Source organism: Mus caroli, chromosome 10, assembly GCF_900094665.2.
Source record: "Mus caroli chromosome 10, CAROLI_EIJ_v1.1, whole genome shotgun sequence".
NCBI lineage: Eukaryota > Metazoa > Chordata > Mammalia > Rodentia > Muridae > Mus > Mus caroli.
Window position 1 is genome coordinate 65586565 of NC_034579.1, and position 21915 is coordinate 65608479.

Consider the following 21915-nt stretch of genomic DNA (forward strand, 5'->3'; position numbering starts at 1 on the left):
CGGGGACTCCGACAGGAACTGAAGGGACGATTGGAGGAATGCTGCTTATGAGCTTGCTCCCCAGGGATCGCTCAGCTACCACCCAGGACCACCGACCCAGGGGTGTGCTCACCGCCCACCCTGGGCTGGGCCCTCCCTCATCAATCATTAATTGTGAAAATGTTCAACAGACTTGTCCACAGGCCTATTGCTACTCTCTTTTCCCGGGTGCCTCTTGTTTTTGTCAGTCGACAAGAACTAACCATCACAGCCAGTGTCGGATTTCTAAGACTCACTAGTTTGGCCGGACACATTTACATGGCAACACAATCCTTAGCTAAAATCGGACTACAGACTTGGAGGTTGTTCTCGATTCCTTGTCCACTTCCGCCTTACCCAAAGCCCTGAGTCCCATCGGCTCTCTATGCAAACAAAAACATCTCACGTCTGGTACCCTAAGCAGGGGACTTTCAGCTTCCTTCTGCTGTATGGACAGCTTCTCACACACCGAGAGGGATTTCAAGCTATTCTATTTTTCCATCCTAAATTCCCAAGAAATCCCCAACTGTTTAAGTTCACCATGCCTGCAGATGCTTTAACCGCCTAATTGCCCGCTTTGCTCAAGGGAAAGAACACCTGGCTGGTTTTTCAGCTAAACTAAGCCCAGCGGACTGGAGACTGTCATTTCCACTTCCAGACACTAGGTGGCACTCTGGATGCATGCAACGTTTTTCCCGTCTCGCCCGTCTCTCAGGCTGAAACTTTGGGAGAAAGCTGGATACTAAAATGGGTTGAGATGACCAGATTCTGCTTAAAACACTTCAAATGTGTATTTTTTTGGGGGGGTGGTGGTGGTGGTGGTGGTGGGGTGGGGTTGGAAACAAATTATAGCTCGGAAAAATAAATTGGAAAGATTTCTGGATTTTTCTAATAAAAACTGCTCCAGCGTTTCTGATGTTCGAGAATGGAGAACCAGTCGGCTGGCACAAGCTTGCCATCCCAGCTACAGGAGGCAAGAGGACAGAAATCTCAAGGCCCACCTGGTCTGCAGAGCCAGTTGAAGGGCACCTTGAGCAGCTAGCTCAATGAGACTCTTGTCTCAAAACGTGAAGTGAAAAAGGGGCTCAGCGTTGGGGACCTTGCCTAGCACACGGGCGGTCCTAGGGGCATCCCTAGAAACAAAATGAGTGCAGTAAACAAAATCAATGATAGGTGAAAAAATTGCCGAGGTGTAGATGAGGTGGTGGCCTTTGGGTGAAGGTTTTTGACGTTTGGGAATAGAGTTCTGAATTAGAAGGGTTCATTTAAAACTAGCTCAGATTCGCGCTGTTGGCCCTTTCTGCTGCAGGAGAGAGGCAGGCTCATCTCCAGGCTCAGGAGAGCAAACTGTGAGGTTTTCCCCAGGGTAGAGTGAGAAGACACTCCTGTGGGTGACAAAGACCCTACCCAGTGCATGGACTCGCCACCTACTGCGTGTCTGTACTCTCCTTAAATTCTTTGTATCCCAAGACTCCCGGAGACAGCGATTTGAGATGTAGGCTTGCCTCTCTTTTCTTTAAGACCTGACTTGGAGATAAACTTATTTCATTTTCTTGGGCTTCTGATTGAATGGTGAGCAAGAGAGTTCTTAGACTCTGGCAACATTAATAATTTCATTCAAATTCATGTGAACTTTCTAGAAAAGCAATACCTTGTTAAAGATTCAGTAAAGCAGATTTACTGATTAGAAAGAACCTCATGATTCTAGAAAGGTAGAATATTGTAGATCTAGAGCCAAATTATCTTGGGCTGGTACTAGACCACGGTCTAAGAACAGAGTAACTTGAAGGGAATTCTGAGCATCTGCATGGACATTCCAAGAAAATAAGACAAGAATCCTGTGTGCCCAGTTTCTTTAAAACACAGAAATGTTCTTGGAATGTGCTCTAGTGCCCCTCCCTGGTGTGGCAGATAGGAGTGAGATTGCTTTAAGATTGTTCATTACAGCTGGATATTATTTGTTTGTATCCCTCTGTGGAAAAACTCCCCCCTCCCTACCATGTACAGCTTGTCCTTGTGACTGTATACAGCTGGTACCCATGAGAACCTCACTGGGGCAATTCTTTTCTTCTTCTTCTTCTTCTTCTTCTTCTTCTTCTTCTTCTTCTTCTTCTTCTTCTTCTTCTTCTTCTTCTTCCTCTTCCTCTTCTTCCTCTTCTTCTTCCTCCTCCTCCTCTTGATTTATTTATTTATTTTATGTATACAAGTACACTGTAGTTGTCTTCAGACACACCAGAAGAGGGCATCGGATCCCATTACAGATGGTTGTGAGCCACCATGTGGTTGCTGGGAATTGAACTCAGGACCTCTGGAAGAGCAGTCAGTGCTCTTAACTGCTGAGCCATCTCTCCAGCACCCCCCTCCCCAGTGATTCTTAACCCTTGGAATATAAATTATCTGATGATCTGAATAAAGTTGGCTATTGCCTTGTTTATTGGCTCCATTTTCCCAGGTTCCCCAACTCAAGAACAGTAAACCTGCTAGCATTTGTTTCCTCCTTAGCCACTCAATGCCCACCTTTACGTCTAACCTAACACCCCTTCAACTATGAGTAGATCAATGCCTTTGGAAGGTCTGAATGGACCTCTGTTTTCCACCAGTTCACCTTTTGCCAACCCCACATGTCAGCGGACAGCATGTCAAGCTGTCCAGACAGCATGAGAAGGCAGCACCTTCTCCAGTATGCTATTCTCTGCCTGCCATTTCTTCTGGTCTACATGAAAAAAAAAATGCCTTGACTTAGGGATTCGGCTTTTGTTCAGTAAGTGGAAAAGCTTCGTGGAACTGCTTCCATGCCAGAACACGGAATTCAGCGCAACCCAATCAATGTTCCTGGGCTACCATGGCTCCTACTTGGCTCAACAATAAACAATCTTTCAGTTCCATTAAGACGTGAGCCTTGGTCAGATGGCAGGACAGACAGCTGGGTGTGCAGCAGCCTTCAACCTGTGAGCCAGAAAGCAGAACTTCTGCATCTCAGGGACTCCAGGACACACTATGGCAGACTCTGAGTGCCTCTCAATCCCTGGCTGCAGGTTAGCCTGCAGCAACTTCTTGAACACCAACAAGGGACTTCTGTTTGCCGCAATTATACTGTGGCTTGGTGATTTTGATTTGCTTCAGTGTGCTTACATTAGCCTACTCCTCGCTGTTGGTGATTGAGATGGTCTTTTCTGCTGTCTTATTCATCTTCTATGTGTGACCTGCACCCCAAGATACCAACCATCACCTGGTCTTGGACTGGCTTCTTCCGATCCCTCTTAGCAGTCGTTGTCTACGGATTACCTCCGTTGTCCTTACAGAAGAAGAGGCAGCTCCAAAGTTCTGGCTGGGATATTGGGCCTCCTCGTACACTGCTCTTTGGCTATGATGTGTACCTCATCTTCCCTCTAGAGCAGCAAAGGCATACGGCAGCCCGCTCCAACACCACAGATGGCTGGAGATCCTCATTCACTCGACTCTGCTACCTGTCAATAGCTCCTTCATCAAACATGTCCTCTTCTTGCTGGGTGTGGTGGTACAAGCCTTTGATCCAAGCACTTGAGAGGCAGAAGCAGGTGGATCTCTGTGAGTTTGAGGCCATGGCTACACAGTGAGATTCTGCCTCAAACAACAACAAAACAAAATAAAACAAACAAACAAACAATAAAAAAAACTCCTCCTGTTTCCAAAGTACTCATAGCCAATTCTCTTACCTCACTGAAAGTGCTTATGGTATAAGAGATTGAACCTAGAGTCTCGTGCAAACTAGGCAAGCACATCCTTATAAATGCCTTTATTGGGCGTTTGTCTTCCAGCCTGCCAATCAACCCTCCTGGGCGTGGTCACTTTTATAAGTGTGCTTAGGTCTCCCTTTGCTCCTCAGTACCAGCAGCTGACGCCAGCTCTGCTTCACTCATATACCCACACAGGCTACAGAAGTACAAATAACCATTTTCTCTGTGTGGGCTGAGCTGCGAAGGGCTAAATAAATAATAAAAATATTGTTAAAGTCTAAAAGGAAAAAAAAGACGGGAGCTTTGTTTTATGCTAAGACTGGTCATATCTACAGGATGACTCATTCTTCCTCGGGGGCAGGTGTGTGTCAGGGAGCTGAGGATTAGAATTCATTACTAAAGACTCAAGTCCTGGCGACTCCAGGTGTGTGGGTGGTCACAGCTCTGGAAGAAATTGTCTCTTTCCTTCAAAGTGGTTGTGAGAATTAAAGGCCTGAAAGGATGTGAATGGGGGAGGGGGAAGGCAAGGTCTTGGAGAGGAAATGAAGAGAGAGGAGAGAGAGAGAGGAGGGGGCAGACAGAGAGACAGAGACAGAGCTACAGAGGAGAGAGAAGAGAGGGGTGTCATGGTGTTGAGGGAAGGGTGGCCCCTCCCACGTGGTCACCTCTGAGGGTCAGCTATCTTGCAGAAGATTCCTCTGGTCTTTTCTGCTGACCATTTATCTATGGACTAGATCTGAGGCCCCGGCAGTCACCTTAAATCTCTAAGTCCTCCCCAGAAGGAAGATCAGGATCCTGTGTCCTGCTCAGTTACCACCTCTGAGCCCCTGCCGCCACCATTAAGTCTACCTGTATCCTCTTGTCACATGGGAGCATCCGAGGGCACATGACTTCTTTCTGGCATTCACCTGCAGTTGAGGGTGGAGAGGCCATTCTATCTCCAGGGCAGTCTGGACAGAGGCAGCTATCCCTTGCCACATCTCCCTGGTTTTCTTTCTCCTATAGAGGGTGGAGGACTCGTGCTGAGCACCAGCTGCCTGGCACCTTGGACGTTAGTATCTAGATCTCAGCGAAGCCTATGATGATATTGTCACCGTGGGACACACGGCTCCCTCTTTCTGATTCTTGTTCGTGGAGATAAGATAATCTATCTCTGACAAAAATTTAAAAATGAACGTAGAGAGTGTTGTAGTGGAACTTTCCCTCCAGGCCTGACATGACCACTAGCTAGCTGAAGTAGAGACGACTTTGGTTTGGTAGTCATGGCAACAAATCAGCACACCAATACAAAGAGCTAAGTTCCAAGTTCCATAAAGGCTGATGGCGGCAGCTCTGAGAGTGCTTCCCACCAGAAGGAGGTGAACGGACCTTCACCAGAGCGTGCGGCCATTAACTTATCCTTCCTGCTGCTGCACATTGTCTCTTTTGTAATTAAAGATATTTTTATATAATATATTCTGATCGCAGTTTCCCACCCAGACTGCTTTCAGGTCCTCCTCACCCCCACAGGCTTCCAAGTCCATGCCTGCTTTCTCTCTTTAGAAAACAAACCAGAGTTGAAAAAACAAAAAGAACAAAAAAAGCACAGGAATCACAGACAGACAGACTGACAAACACACACACTGACACATATATACACACAGACACACTGACAGACATACATACAGACAGACACACACTGACAAACACAGACACATGCACACACACACACACACACAGACACACACAGACAGACACTGACAGACACACACAGAGGCGCACACACTCATGGATAGACACACAGACACACACACACCGACACACTCACAGATAGACACTCAGACATGCACACATGGACATACACACACAGACAAAAACACACAGAGGCACACACACACACACACACACACCTAGAGGCACATACACATACAGAGACACACAAAACTCATAAGAACACAAAATTGGAAGTCACTATATACAAGTAAAATTAAAAAGAAAAGGTCAAACACGGTAATTTGAGAAAAAAATATCTACATGAAATACCATTGAGTTGGTTTGGTGTCAGCCATCTGGTTAGCAGGGCGGTGTGGAAAGCACTGGATACTCTTGGCTCCTTAGAGGACCACGTGCAATTTATAGGATAAAACACAAACTGCTCACTTGTTTTAAAATTACTATTATACATCTAAATAAAACATTGCACATACATACTGGGGATAAAGAACTAGAGGCTATCTCTGGATGTAACCAACCATACAACACACATTTTCTGAGGTGTTTAAAATAATTTCTGCTTTTCTGTGTTCAGACTTTCATAGTAGTAACACTGGTTGCCTTTTATTTATGTCTGATTGGTTAAGTTTGGTCAAGACACAGGAAATAATGAAGTTGGTATCACAACTCTGGGCTTTGCATGACTCAAGGCTGTAAGTATTGAGTGTATCCATACAGTCCCGTTCCTTCTAAAACTATAAAGTATTTTAGTATTTTGGTTTATTTTTTGAGAATTTCATACATGTATATATATGTATATATATAAATATAGAAAAGATTTATTTAATTTATGTATATGAGTACACTGTCGCGGTCTTCAGACACACCAGAAGAGGGCATCAGACCCCATTACAGGGCTGTGAGCCACCATGTGGTTGCTGGGAATTGAACTCAGGACCTCTGTAAGGAGCAGTCAGTGCTCTTAACAACTGAGCCGTCTCTCCAGCCCTGTATACAATATATTTTGATCATTTCTGTCCCCTTTCTCTTCCAACTCCTCTTAGACCCTACTTCTCTCTTTCGACTTCATGTCTTTTAGTTTTTGCTAACTCATATAGTTGGTAAATTCTTTATTTAGTGATGCTGGTGGACTCACAGACATGGGTCCATGCACTGATTAATTTATTTAGTGATGTCAGTGGACTCACAGACATGGGTCCGTGCACTGATTAGTTTATTGAGTGATGCTGGAGGACTCACTGGAGCTTGCTCAGCCTATCAGGAGACAGATGCCTGAAGAAAATGGATCAACTCTCCTCTAGCAACCGTGTGCCAATAGCTCCTCAGCCAGGACTGGGGGCTTGTGTGTCCCCTCCTCCCCGAATGCTGCAGTCTTGACCAGCTTGATCTTGTGCAGGTATTCTGCGAGCAACCATACCTGCCATGAGTTCATGAGTGTGACTGTCTTGTCACATGAGACACTGCTTCCGTCTGGTCGTCCACAGCCTATAAGAACTTTCTCATCTCATTTCTACCTTAAGACAGCCACTCTTTCCTTTGGCAAAAGCTGTTGAATAAAAATAGTGTTCCCACCTCCTTCCTGCCACTGAAAGAGACCCCGGGGGAATTCATGTGTGCCTTGCTATCTTTCAAAGTGGCTTTCTTGGGATCAGGTGTTCCAGGAGCTGGGGTACAACTTTGTGGGTTGTCCTAAAACACATTCTAAGGCAGGAAACTGTTAGGTGCAGGCGTGGCTGAGAGATCCCGGGTGAACTCCGTGCAGGAAAGGGCTCTGAAGTGTCCCCCAAATGACTTAGCTTTAGATGCCGCTTTGTGGACACTTACGGCGGAGAAAGCGCTAGGTTTAAAAATACTTATGTCTAAATTCTTCTGATTTATCATCTCCTTCCTTTGAACTAAATCTATCTTACTTAAAAAAAAACACTCTATTGTAATGAGTTCATATGTAAAAATGTCACACAGTTGGTTTAAAGAAGCCACTCAAACGCTTGCCCGTCAGCATCTCAGCTAGCTTCTATACATTTAGGACGGCTATTCTGAAGGTATGGAGATCTGCTTAGGGTTTTACAATTTCCCTATCAATTACAGTTTATTTACTTATCTACCAGCAAAAAAAAAAAAAAAGAAAAAAAATATGATGCGGTTGAAACTAGTAGAAACTTAACTTTGTCTCTTTTGTGGCTCTCCCCAGGAGCTGTCTCGCTGTCTATCACAAATCCAAATAACCGATACAATGTGCTTATCCTGCTTTAATTCAGGAGGACCAAACAAATGTGACTGCCTTAGCATTCCCCAGGGCTCGCACTATTTCCCCAGAAAGACACCCCAGCAGTCCCTTTCAGAGTGCTGCAGAGGCTGCTCCTTTGTTCGTGATTGGATTTCAGGCCCAGTAGGTCTCCCCGCTTACATCTCCATGCTTGCTATGGTACTTAAAATGTCTGGTGGATGGCACAGACGTTCAACCATTAATTCTCCAATTAGTAGCTGGAGGTGATCTCATAGCTAACATAAATAGGACCTTTTTTGGCACTACCTTCCTCTTGAAAATTAGTGGGAGGGGGAAAGTACTTTAATTTCATATGTAGAGTACATCTTTACCAATAAATAAAACAATAGTTTTATTTTTATCAGCAGTTGAAAGCACTGGCTGCTCTTCCAGAGGACCTGAGTTCAATTCCCAAGCACCCACATGGCAGCTTACTGCTGTCCGTAATTTCAGTTCCAGAGGATCTGGCATTCAGACACAGATGCACATGCAGGCAAAACAGCAACACATAAAGTAAAAATAAAGAAATAATTAAAGAAAAAAGAATTCAAGATGATAAACATTGTTCCTGGTCAGCCATTACTGGAGACCAACAAATAGGTCAGGGAAAGCAAGACTCTAGAGGAATGAACTGCAGTCGTTCAGGAGACCAAATTACTTCAGTTTCTGAATTGTCACAGTCCCATCAAAATGGTGGATCTTCACAAAACGCCATGGCCCCCGTTAACAGATATTTAGTGTTTAGACATTGGTACAACTGTCTTGGCCGCATGAAGCTGACCTCTGTGGGCTGGTATCTCTTACTGTTACAGTTCATAGGTCTGGTTCCTTTGGATGGGATAACTCATAGGTTGCCCAAGATAGACTGGCATAGAGAGAAGCTCCATCGGCCTCTGCTAACATTTTTTTCATATATATGTGCCAATACTCAAAGCTCTATTCTAGGTGCTTGGGTTTCACTGGTGAAGAAGATAGCAAAATCTTGACCTGCAAGGAGGTTATATTTTACCAAGAAAAGCATGAGGCTGAGTAGCTACACTAGACCAAAGAACACTGGACAGCAGAGTCAAATGAAGGTGGGGTGAGGGGAAGAGGGTGAGGAGCAGCCTCTGTCTTAAGCCATAGCATCTCTCTCACACAGTGACACCCAGGCAGAAACCTGATTGAAGTGGGAACACTGTTTTACTTGGGTTCCCTCCACCCAACACTTCATTTTTCTAGAAAGCCAGTCAGAGCATTCAATCTGGACAAGGGGTCATTCTAAATCCAAGTTCGTCTTTGCCTACTGTTACGTCCACCTAGCTTTGCTTATTGTGGAAATTCTGCCCTTTTGAAGGGATGTTCCACCCAAAGCCAAAACCTTTCTCTTTCTACTTTCTTGATCTGGGAGTTGATGCTGGCCAGTAAACCACTCATCCAAGCGCTGTCTTATTGTACCATTGACGATGTCTATCCAGAGTGTTGAGAACGAACTCAAGTTCCATTGTGAGCAACAAGAGATCAGCACAACATCCCCACGGCTCCCTCTTCTCTTTGAAGCATCTATGTACTGGCCAGTCAAGACTGTTGAGAAACATCATCATGAAGGAAGGGTGACCCATTGGCATACCTGCTGGGTACCTGGCACTCATCCCAGGGAGAGAGTGGCAGTGCCATCCTAACTTTTTCTGAATGTCTCCAGAGCAGAACAGTTCAGGGCTGTTGGTCCTGGTGCTGATGATCCCTGTGTCTGAACATCTTTACAGGCTCCCTGCTGCCTCCTGGCAAGCAAACTGACAGAGACCAGCTGCTGCTTCTCCACTCTTTTGATTCTCCCTTCTAATGTGTGCACTGGTCCTTCTTGATGTGAATGCCTCACTCTAATTTTTGGGTTATTTTCTATTGCGACAGTCTTGCGAAATCTTTATAAGAGGTGTGCGCTTGTATGGACATGTGTGTGCATGTGCACAAGGGGGTGTACGGGTGCTCCTGTGTTTGTCCACGTGTTCTTGGTAAATATGTGTATGTGTGTATCTTCATTTAGAGACTGGAGGATGTCTTTAAGAGTCACACTTCACTAATGCCTACCTACCTTTTATGAGACAATGTCATTCATTGGCCAAGAGTTCACTACTCAGGCTGCCCTGGGTGGACAGTGAGTCCCAGGGACCCTCCTTGTCTCTACCTTCTCAGGTGCTAGGGTTACAAATGTGTGCTACTATGCCTGGCACTTTTATGTGCATTTCTGGGATTAAACTTGGGTACTTTTGCTTGCAAGTCAAGCACTTACGTACTGAAGAGTTCTGCTCCCTAGCCTGGAACTGTGAAAATTATGGCCTTTAATATAGAATTTCTTAGAGAGGCAAGTAAGTACAGCCTAGGTGGACAGCTTAAATCTCTTTGAAGAGAGCACAAACGTGAGACAGAGAGTGTAGCTGCTGATTCAGGTGTAGCTTTGAACTTGGTTTCATAAGGTCTCTTTGTGTTTGGTACAGCTGAGGCTGCAGCAGGCCAGCGACATGACATGGTCCATTGAATCCAACTGTTGACCCCAGCACTATAGACACGCTTATGAGAACTCTATCTCTGTAGGTGTACTTAAGGACAAGAATAGATCACCACTAAGCAATTGTGACTCAAGCCTATGGGTCTAAAGTCTAAAGTATTAATCGGGAGCAGGAAGACAAGAACCAAGAGAAGCAGAGACAAAGCAAGGGCACACGCGGGGGTGGTTTTCTGGAGTCTGCGCGGTGAAGCATGTGGGGAGATCACGAAAGCAAGGACGAAATGGAGCTATTGGGGATCAGCTGTAGCCCCTCCTCTGTCCGCGGGGATTATGATTCGGTGGACAGTCTGCCTTGTGTGTGTGTGTGTGTGTGTGTGATACTGTTCTTTAAGCTTGGCTTTCCTCTTCTCTCCTTAGATATCTTTAATGCAGCCTATACTTTTGCTCTTTACCAACAGCACCTAGTTTCTGTGCATTGCTCCTTGGTTCCATTCTTTTCTTTTTTTAATACAAAAATCTCCTAGGAACTGCCAAGTGCAGTACTTAACCACTATGATAAGGTTAAAAAATACTCAGTTACTCTTTAATTTTTAGAATGTATCACACCCTGGCCCCCATAGTTTGGGCACGATTTGTTCTTTATAATATCAATCCCCGGAAGTCTGGATATGTTCTTTTTAAAGACATTTGTTCTCAAGACCCCTCTAAACGTTCTATAGTCAAGGCTTTTGGGTGTGTGTGTTTTCTTATGTATTGTACAGTTTGACTGTCTTCTGTGTGGTAGGCTTCCTATTTTTTTTTTTGTTAATTTTGTGTGTGAGCTCATCTTCCAGGGGAATTTTTTGTTGTTGTTGTTTGGTAGTTTGGTAGGAAACCTGTCTATGTTAACCTCTCCACTTGGATTTTCCTGCTTTCAAGAGAAAATATGGTGATAATTTGGAGCAAAATGTGTGTCTTCTCAGGATTGGCTTCTCACCGAAACCTTAGGAAGTGGCACTGTAGAGTTAAAACTTTGAGCCAGGAGCTGGTTGTCTTAGAGGCTGGTTTGTGAAATAATGATTTCTTTCTGGCTTCGGGGTTTATCCAGGAAGCAGAGTCCAGCTCTCCACCAATGACATTTCAAAACCAATCCCTAGGTAAAAATCAAAACAAAACAAACAAGAAAATGGTCCTTCATTTGGACGTAGAGTTCTGGTCCTTTGAGCAGGTTACTGTCTGATATGGCACTCAAGACTGACTGTTAATTTGTGTTTTTATTTCATTTTTACTTCAATCATTTCGATGGCTTCCCTGTTTACTTTAGAGTTTGCATGGGTAGCTGTTTATTTAAATAAGTCATTAAAGGTTCAGTGTGTTATGGATTTCTGTCCTTTCAATCCTCACTCTCCACTTTGACCCCTCCTTCTGATGCAACCTTTCCTCCTAACACACACCCCTCACAATTTATGTCTTTGTGTGTGTGACTCCCATACTTTAGTTAGGGCTGTTTGCATGAGACTGGGTGAGAGGCTATATCCTGGAGCATGGGCAATTTAGTGGCTTAATTATTTCCCCAGCAACTATTGGCAGTCAGTTGTTCAGGGTGCCTGCGTTTGTGCTTGTGCTTGTGTGTGTGTGTGTAGCTCAGGTGCCCATTTTCCTTCCATGAAGGAATGGTATGTAGGTAACCACAACCATACTACGTTTATGACTGAATGGATATTTATTTATTTTATCCCAAATTAGTGGCATATTTTATTTCATCATGTCTTGTTTTAAGCAAGGGAGTAGATGTAGTGGGTGGAATATACTATCCAGACCAGAAGATTTGTATTGTTTCTAGACATGTAGGAAAATAATCCAATACTGCATGATTTACCAACACAAACCTGCAGCTTCAAAATAAGTGGGCTGACTGGCAACATACTCCTTTGGCTTCAGATGTCCCTGAGATAATTAATTATACATATACATATATATATACTTATTTATTTTAATGTATAATGTACATATATGTATTAGTTAGGGTTTTATTACTTTGACAGACACCATGACCAAGGCAGCTCTTATAAGGACAACATTTAATTAGGGCGGGCTTACAGGTTCAGAGGTTCAGTCCATTATTATCAAGGCAGGAACATGGCTGCATCCAGGCAGGCATGGTGCAGGAGATGCTGAGAGTTCCACCTTTTGTTCCAAAGGCAGCTAGGAGAAGACTGACTTCCAGGCAGCTAGGACTAGGGTCTTAAAGTCCATACCCACAGGTGTAGTGACACACCTAGGTGTAGTGACACACCTACTCCAAAAAAGGCCACACCTACTCCAACAGGGCCACAGCTTCTAATAGTGCCACTCCTTGGCTAGAGCACATGCAAACCATTACAACATTTATGGATGACACATACATGTACACATATATGTATACATAACTATATATATAATTATATAAACTATATAAGTATATAACTATATATAGTTATTTAGTTAGATGTGGTGGGTGGAATATACTCTCCAGACTAATATAACTAAATATAACTATACATATAGTTATATAATTAGAAATTAGTGGCCGTCACATTGTACATGCTTCAGTTGCATCTGTTGACTTTACATGTATAGTTAATTTTACTATAATATAAAGGGTTGGAGTGTCATTTTTATCAATATGATTAATTAATTTTGGGTCATTTAGAACCCATAATAGATCAGATATCAAATTATTATTTTTATCTCATTGCTTTCTAAATATTAGTGAGATAACATTTACTGCTGTTTTATCACTGAGGTAAAATTCATTAACATAAAATTAAACATTTTTCTCATAATAAATCTTTTATAATTGTATGTATATATGTGTGTGTATGTTTATATGTGTGTCTCTATGGGTATATGTGTGTGTATGTGTGTTTGTGTGTGTGTGAGTATACATGAGCAATTGTGTGTATGTGTGTGTATATATGTGTTTGTATGTGTGTGTCTGTGTATGTGTGAGTGCACATAAGCACATGTGTATATGTGTGTGTGTGTGTGCACATGAGCACTTGTGTGTATGTGTGTGAGTGCACATAAGCACGTTGTGTGTATGTATGTATGTATGTGTGTGTATACACATTAACATGTGTGTATGTGTGCGTGTATGTAGGCCAGAGGTCTACATGGCCGTCCTCCTCTATCAATGTCTACCTTACATTTGAGACAGGATCACTCACTGAACCTGGAGCTCACCAATTCAACTAGACTATCTAGAAAGCCCTTACTAACTTATTTTTATGAGGCACAGGGACACTGTCTGTGGTGGTTTGAAGAGAAATGGCCTCATAGATTCATGTGTTTGATTGCTTGGCTATAGTGAGTGGCACTGTTAGGAGGGGTGGCCTTGTTGGTGTAGTTGTGTCTTTGTTGGAGGAAGTGTGTCATTAGGGAGTGGGCTTTGATGTCTTAGAAGCTCAAGCCAAGCCCAGTGTGGCATTCTCTTCCTGCAGATCCAGATGTAGAGCTCTCAGCTCCTTCTTCAGCACCATGACTGCCTGCATGCCACCATGCTTTCCTGCCATGATGATAATGGGCTGAACCTCTGAAACTGTGAGGAAGCCCCAATGACATATTTTCCTTTAGAAGAGTTGCCATGGTCATGGTGTCTTTTCACAGCAATAGAAACCTTGGCTAAGGCATCGTCAGAGATCTGCTATCTGTCTGTGTCAAGAGGGAAGTTCAGAAATCAAGCTCCATTCAGGACATGACAACACATTAATGTCTGATTTCTCTGTTACTAGAGGCCAACAATAACCATGGCTCCAAAGCCAACAAGCACACACAAGTGAGGTTAAAACCCCAAGTGAGATTTTTACTATTAGCAGAACTGAATGGGATGGTACCTGATTGTGGTTGGTCTGTAGAAAGAGCAAGCTGAAGGCAGCCTAGTTTACCCAGTGTCACCAGGTAGAAGGTTTTCAGTCCATAGCCTTGGCTGCTAGATTTGGATGGCAGAATCCTTGCAGGATTAATTTTATCACTATTGGGAAGCCTTGGCAGAAAGTAAGATAATGACAGAATACCTTTTCCCCCTTCTGCTCTCAATTCACTCCAAGAAAAGAAGAATGTGCCTGTTTGAGGAGAAAATATTCCTGCATGAAGTCTTTCTTCTTGTAAAAAAAACCTCCTGAGAGTGATAGATCACAGAAATTCACAGTTCTCTTAATCAAGAATTATTAATTAGCCCAGTTACTCCTTTGCCACGCGTCTTTTCTGGATTAAAACCATACCTTCCCTGATAAGAGTGATGCCTCCAATATTTAATTTATTGATAAAAATCAACAAAATGAATGATTATAATTTAATCCCAGATAATAAATTAATCTAATTTGGATGAGATACTGATGGGCTTTTAATGACCGTAAACAACGGATTGTGGTTTGGAGGCTGAAAATTGATGAAGTAGACACTTTTTAAGTTATTCTTGAATATTAAAATCACATTATAGAATTAATGCTACTGTTTACTCCTCTCCTTCTTGGTGTAAATGTAAAGCTAATTTTGTTAAGCGTCTCCCGAGGAGCTCTACTTGGATACATAGAGGTTCTTAATAGTTCACTTGCCATAATTGCTAAATAAAAGTTTGTAATATGTCTCATTTCTGTGCATTTGTGAATGTGCAGGTACACACAGAAGCCAGAGGAAGCCTCCTGTCTCTCACCGCCGTCAGGACCACAGCTCATCCCAGGACCTGGGCTCACGAATAAGCCCAGATGGCTAGGAAGTGAGAGCTAGGGATTTATTCATCTTTTACCCTGAGGCCCCACAAACATAGGAATGACAGGTGAATCTTGTCATGCCTGGTGGTTTCCTTGGGTGCTGAGGCTGGATCTCTGGTCCTCATGGTTTCAAAACAAGTACTTTACTTATTAAGACATCTCTTAGCCCTTCTTCCATTTTTATAGGTAATAGAAGGAGGTAATACCAATTTGTCTTAGTCAGGGTTTCTATTCCTGCACAAAACATCATGACTAAGAAGCAAGTTGCGGAGGAAAGGGTTTATTCAGCTTACACTTCCATACTGCTGTTCATCACCTAAGGAAGTCAGGACTGGAACTCAAGCAGGTCAGGAAGCAGGAGCTGATGCAGAGGCCATGGAGGGATGTTACTTACTGGCTTGCTCTCATTGCCAAGGGGAAAAATATACAACACAACAACAATAGCTGAAGACCTTAGTAGTTTTGGATTTATTAATAATAATCACTGAAATTATTCTCTACATGATAGACCAGTTCCTGACTGTTACTGAAGTATAATACAGTTGCTAGACCAAGGGCAAATTCTTAAGAGTCAGATTAAATTTAAGTAAGTAGGAAAACAGATTTCTTTTTTTTTAAATTTTATTTTATTAGATATTTTCTTTATTTACATTCCAAATGTTATCCCAAAAGTTCCCTATACCCTCCCCCCGCCCTGCTCCCCTCCCCACCCACTCCCACTTCTTGGCCCTGGCATTCCCCTGTACTGGGGCATATAAAGTTTGCAAGACTTAGGGGCCTCTCTTCCCAATGATGCCGACTAGGCCATCTTCTGCTACATATGCAACACTCACTTGTATGGCATGTTCTCACTGGAGGAGACCACTTACATATGTCTTTTTACCTCCTTTTGTGAGAAAACCCAAACTTTCTGTCCTAAGCACTTTAGTTGTAAACTCTTTATTAACAATTTTGTATGCTTCCTGCTTCTCCTGTGTAATTTTATTTGCTAGCACAAACTATTAAAACAAAGATTATACTATTTAATTTGGAAAACAGGTTTCTTAAACCCTGTTTAAAAAACAGTGTCTTCTCCTTGGATGGTGGTGATGCACACTTTTAATCCCAGCACTCAGGAGGCTGGGGTAGACAAATCTCTGAGTTCGAGGCCAGCCTGGTCTATAGAATAAGTTCCAGGACTGCTAAGGCTACAGAGAAACCCTGTTTTGAAAAACCAAAACCAAAATCAAAACCAACACCAACAGGAACACCAACACTCAAACCCAAACCCAAACTCAAACCCCAGACCTCCAAACAAACCAGGATCCCTGTTCCTTTATGATGGTAGTCGCCAAACTCCCGGTGCACCTGCTTTCAGAATGTATTGCAATGAACATCTAAAGTGGCGCCCAGAGACCCCTATGAAGAAAATAAGAACCCGTAATAGCTGAGATGTAAGCAGTCTTCAGGTTTTCTTTCTTTTTAAAGAATCTACTTTTATATTATGCATCTAAGCACTTTGCCTGCAACGCTCAGGTTCGCATGGGAGCAAACCCGGGTGCTACAGCTGTCTCAGTGCCTGTCCCTGCAACACCAAGAGAGCGGATGGAGGCACCACTCTGGCACCCAGCGGCCACCTGGGCAATTTCCCATCTCCTTTCTCTCCAACTTCCTTACTTCCAACTGGGTGTGCCTCACAAGACCTGGCTAAGAGGTTTTTGCATTTGAATATAGCTCTCTGGATGTGTTTGCTTTAACGCATTCACAGAGTCTACCTGTCTGTCTCAAAAAAAAAAAAAAAAAAAAAAAAAAAAGACCTGGTAGCACCCAGTTCACGAAGATCTGTCAATCCCAGAATAACCAGTTCATAGAGGTTAAATAAGGGTTTTGTCTGGCAATTTCAGAGACTGTATAGCCTGGAAAACAGTATCCCAATGACCACTGTTAATATTAGCTGAGAAACTTTAAATGCTGTCCAGAGTATTCAGAGAGACAGGAGTCTCCTCCTGTAAGGTGGCCGATGCCCTAGGTAAACTGTTCTTCAAGTACTGCATGATTAAGACGAATCACATCAGAGGACTCGATTTTGATTTACATAGTAGTGTCGCTTCCAGCCAGACCCCACTCAGTACTAACAGGGTCGCACAACACCTTGTGGCATGCGAACTTTACACTTTTAATAGTGAATTTTAACTACAAATTTTTATAATTTTGAAAATAATTAATATTACTTATTATAGCTGTATTAGCAAGTAGACATATCTACGGACAGCTAAAAGCGACTCTGTGACAAGCAGGCATCTTTTTTTGTGTTTTTTGGAGACAGGGTTTCTCTTTGTAGCCCTTGCTGTCCTGAAATTCAGGCTGTAGACCAGGCTGGCCTCGAACTCAGAAATCCTCCTGCCTCTGCCTCCCAAGTGCTGGGATTAAAGGCGTGAGCCACCAGTGCTCCTTACCAGTGCTCAGGCATCTTTACAGCCAGATTTCCAGGGACCTCAGGACAAGACACATTATCTCTAGCTACCCAAGAAGTGACACCGTGCCTCGTCAAGTCCCTTTGCGCATGCGCCATGGCCCCAATAAAAGTAACAGTCTCCCTGCCCCCATTCTCTTTCTTCTCTTTCCCAGAGGTTGTTTCTGTGCCCCCTCCCTTTTAAAAATAAACCACCCACATGAGAACTGTCCCATGCGTGATCTTGTCCAAACCAGGCGCCCAGTCCTATCAAGTTGGTCACACGTTCCTCATCTTAGCAGAGTCTTAGCAGTTAGAAAATCAGATGTTTGATCACGTAGCTTCCATCCATACGTTCTGGTCTGGTCATACTTGTATAATTAAATTATAATTGTATAATTTAAAACCTCGACCAAACCAAACCAAACCAAACCAAACAAAACGGAAAAGACTCTTATGAGATATATTTATTCAACTTTCTTTCAAAAATTAGGAAGCGGTATTGAAGAAAATGAAAGTTTTAGTGAAGTTTAGTTTTGAGAAGAGGCAGGTGAGGGAAGTAACCTCATCTTTTTAACTATGCACTCAGGGAGACCCACCCATCCGCAGGGCCCACTGAGCATCAAAGTTCTTGACCGGAAAGGCTCCTAATTTGCATCTATGAAAGATTTTTTTTATCCAGTTTGATCACAGTCAGAGGCAGAAACCACAGGAGTTGAAAAAGCAAGTCATCATGGAAGGTCAGGCCCCTCACAGAGTCTTAATTAGCATGTTGGGAATCTTAAATTTGAAAAAGCTACGCTAAGGGAATGTGTTTTCTTTTCGAAGTTTTTTTTTTTTTTTTTTTTTTTTTTTTTTTGGGCCAGTTTGCTTAAGTGCGTAAAAGAGATCATTAAATNAATTTGAAAAAGCTACGCTAAGGGAATGTGTTTTTTTTTCGAAGTTTTTTTTTTTTTTTTTTTTTTTTTCTTTTGGGGCCAGTTTGCTTAAGTGCGTAAAAGAGATCATTAAATATCTCTCGCGTGAAGTATAATTAAAATAAAACAAAGCAAAATCCCAAACGCCACTATTTTTCTCCATTAATATGTCTGATTTTGTGTGCATGTGTGTGCATGTGTCCGTGTGCACGTGTATTTCGTCCACACCAATGAGTTCTGTGATTCTTTCAGGACTGAGTATCCTCTAATTTAATTTTGACATTTATTATCAGAACCCTATTGGTTAAAGGGACTCATTCTCACAGTGGCCTGCCTCCCTTCCCCCACTTCAGAAGCCAAAGTGCCCTAATCTTTCAGAAGTGTATCTCATTATGTTAATTGCGTTATGTATGTGTGTCTATATGTTGGTGTTGTATGTGTGTCGGATTCCCTGAAGCTGAGTTACAGGCACTTGTGAGCAGACGTGGGTGTTGTAAAACAAACTCAGAAATTTCTGCAAGAGTCAGACACACCTTTAATTACCGAGCCATCTCCCCAACCCCAAGGGTCACTCATGTTCTTACCTCTATCCTTTATTTATGGAACCACAGGTTTTGTGTGTGTGTGTGAAATATGGCCACATGGTTTGGCAGCCCTGTTAGTCTAGGCTTCGTCACTCATTGCAATACACTAGTTAACATGTGGGAGGTGGTGCTGTGTGGCCTGGGCAGGGGGCGGTGCATAATGGTGAAAGACAGAGGGGGGTGGATTTCATCAGTGTGATTTAGGAAGAGAGAGAAAGTGAGCACAAAGAAGATTAAGTACAGTGACATTCTTTCTCAGCCGCATCTACTTGAGACCTGATTTGAGCTTAGGGTTTAAATAGAGGAGAGGTTGGGGCAAGTGGCAAATAAGGAGCATAGTTCAGCCATGGTGACCAGGGTGTGGCCTCTCTGATCTTTCCCCCGGCTTCACAAGGTGGTCCCCAAAGAAACTGCTGTTTCTGTCATGGGATGTGGAGATCAACCAGGTTCCTATAAATGGATGTAGTCTGTTCTAGCACGTGGCATCTCTTCTCCCTCCTTTGGGTGAGTTGGGTTGGAGGTGGGTGTGTATCCTAGGCTGTTATGTTCCTGGATTTCCAAAGGACTACAGGTTTAGGGCAATGCCTCTTTGTGCCTTTAGCCTTGAATGAAGAAGGGGTAGGTCAGTCATACTCCTGGAGCGACTAACAGATCTCTTCAGCGTCAAGCAGGAGTCTGAGCCTCAGTCAAGGAGGACTGACACAACATGAAAGCGAAGGAGTGTTGGCATCGGAACACAGCTCTCACTTCAAAGATTCCCTCTGAGAGACAGTTTGATCTGGAGCCAAATACTCATGACTGTGGCCCAGGGACTCAGACTTAGGGATCTTCAAATTCCACATTCCAACCAGGAAGCGACTGCATGTATTTTATAATATCGGAACGAGGAAAGACACAAATCAAGACACATCAGGCAGGTAGGTCACAACAAAGCACTGGAAATTCTGTTATTGGCCTCAGATGCTGCCTGGTGACATTCGTAGCTTTTTGGTTGGCTGGAAATGCGTCCTCTGTTCAGATATTCCAGAGGGTTTATTTAATTAATGGTCAGCAAGACAGTGGGTCAGGGACAGAGGATTAATAAATGGCTACTAAGGGCTAATGATACCCCGAGATAGTTTGTTTCTGTGACTAAGCCCGCTCAGTCAGTCAACAGGTTCTCCAGCACAGGAGTGAGGATTGAAAAGAAAGAGACAATTAGACAATCCCATTCCAGTTTTATACCATTTTAATTACATGCAAGTATTAAGGGCAGACAGTACAATAAGGAACAAGCAAGGCAGTAAGCAAAGTCCTGTGATTACTCCTGCGACAGTTGTTTCCAAGGACTTGTCAGAATGACCAAAGTACCCAAACCCACTTCCTTGTCCGAGCCCAAAATCTGATTCTTGCCTGAAGCCTACTTCTTTTGTTCCACCCTAAGATTAAGCTTCCTGCTTGAACCTACTTCCCTATTCTAGCCTAAAGTTAGATTCTTGCCTGAACATACTTCCTTGTCATGGCCTAATGTTAGATTCCTGCTTGAAGCCCATTTCCTTGCCCTTGGCCAAAGTCAGATTCCTGCCAAGCGACCCCAAAAGGCTCTCCACACTTCTGGACTTGCAAGGTTTCAAACTCTTCACAGTCATTAACATTCTAATTAGCTGATTGCCTCTGTCCAGGGAAAGTGCCTGGTTCTTTCTGGAAACTTCTGTCCACAGGTGCTTGCCAGGCTTTCCAATGGAGTCACGGCAGAAACAGCTTCTATGGGCCAGTTTTACTTCAGACAGACGTAGTATAAAACAAGGTCTCCAGGGCTTCCATGACACCCTCAGCAATTTTCTCTGAGAAGACATAAACCTCAGAGGAACAGTTACTATATTTCTGCTGAGGATGTTACTAAGGATGCAGATAGACAGCCTAGGAAGATGTGTCACAGCGTGGACATCTTCAAGGCAGGGAATTCTGCCCCTGTGGAGAGGGACTGCACCAGTTTCCTGGTATGTGGATTTTTTTTTTTTTTGTTGTTGTTGTTGTTTTAAACCAACCCAAGAATCCATCAAATCCTTTTTTGAATTCCCACTCCTTCCTCTTTTCTCCTGTTGTTTTTTAGCATTCTCTAAGGCAGCGTTCTCCATGTGTGGGTTGTGACCTCTTTGCACGTGGGAGGTGATCAAATAACCCTTTCACTGATGTTGCCTAAGACCATCAGAAAACAGATATTTACTGTTGGTATTCTGTCTGGACTCCACCCCCACAGTTACTTGGCAGCAGCTAGGTAGGCCCGGTCCACTATAGAAAGGGGCTGCTTGCCCCCTCCTCATTGTATTACTCTTTTGTCTCTCTTACTCTTGCTTCCTGCTTGCCTCCTCTCTCCCCATTCCCTTCCTCCCTCTCTCCACATGGTCATGGCCAGCCTCTACTTCTCTACTCTCTCCTTCTCTCTACCTTTCTCTGTCTCAATCCCCTTCCCATGCCCTGAATAAACTCTATTCTATACTATACGATCGTGTGGCTGGTCCCTCAAGGGGAAGGGATGCCTTGGCCTGGGCCCGCCGAGGCACCTTCCTCCCCCTACACCTCACCATACCCAGATAGAACATATTCTTATTTCTTTATCTTTTTATGATCACAACATTTACATCATGATTCATAACAGTAGCAAACTTACAGCTGTGAAGTAGCAACCAAAATAAGTTTATGGTTGTGGGTCACCACAACATGAAGAACTATATTAAAGGGTCTCAGCCTTAGGGAGGCTGAGAACCATGGCTCTGAAGGGACAGAACTGGGAGAATGAATGTATATTATAAGGGGGGACTTGCTAGCTTCCAATTGAGAAGCTCAGTGATGACTAGCAGTGTGCTGGAGAGGCCGACAACCCGATATCTGCTTAGTTCGCAAGGCTGGATCCCCCAATCTGGTGCTGAAGTATTCTTTAGGGACTTTTGCTCTTCGGTCCATGTTGGAAGGCCAAAGAAGCTGGATCCTGATGTCAATCAAGGATTTCATCGTCATCATCATCATCATCATCATCATCAGCGTAGACCTATTCATCAACAAGGAGTGAAGGTGG

The 21915-nt window shown here is 43.4% G+C and overlaps 1 pseudogene; it reads left to right on the top strand.

The window, feature by feature from the left end:
* The first annotated feature begins 3015 nt into the window (after positions 1-3015).
* LOC110302701 lies at positions 3016-21909 on the top strand (annotated as a pseudogene).
* The last annotated feature ends 6 nt before the right edge of the window (positions 21910-21915 follow it).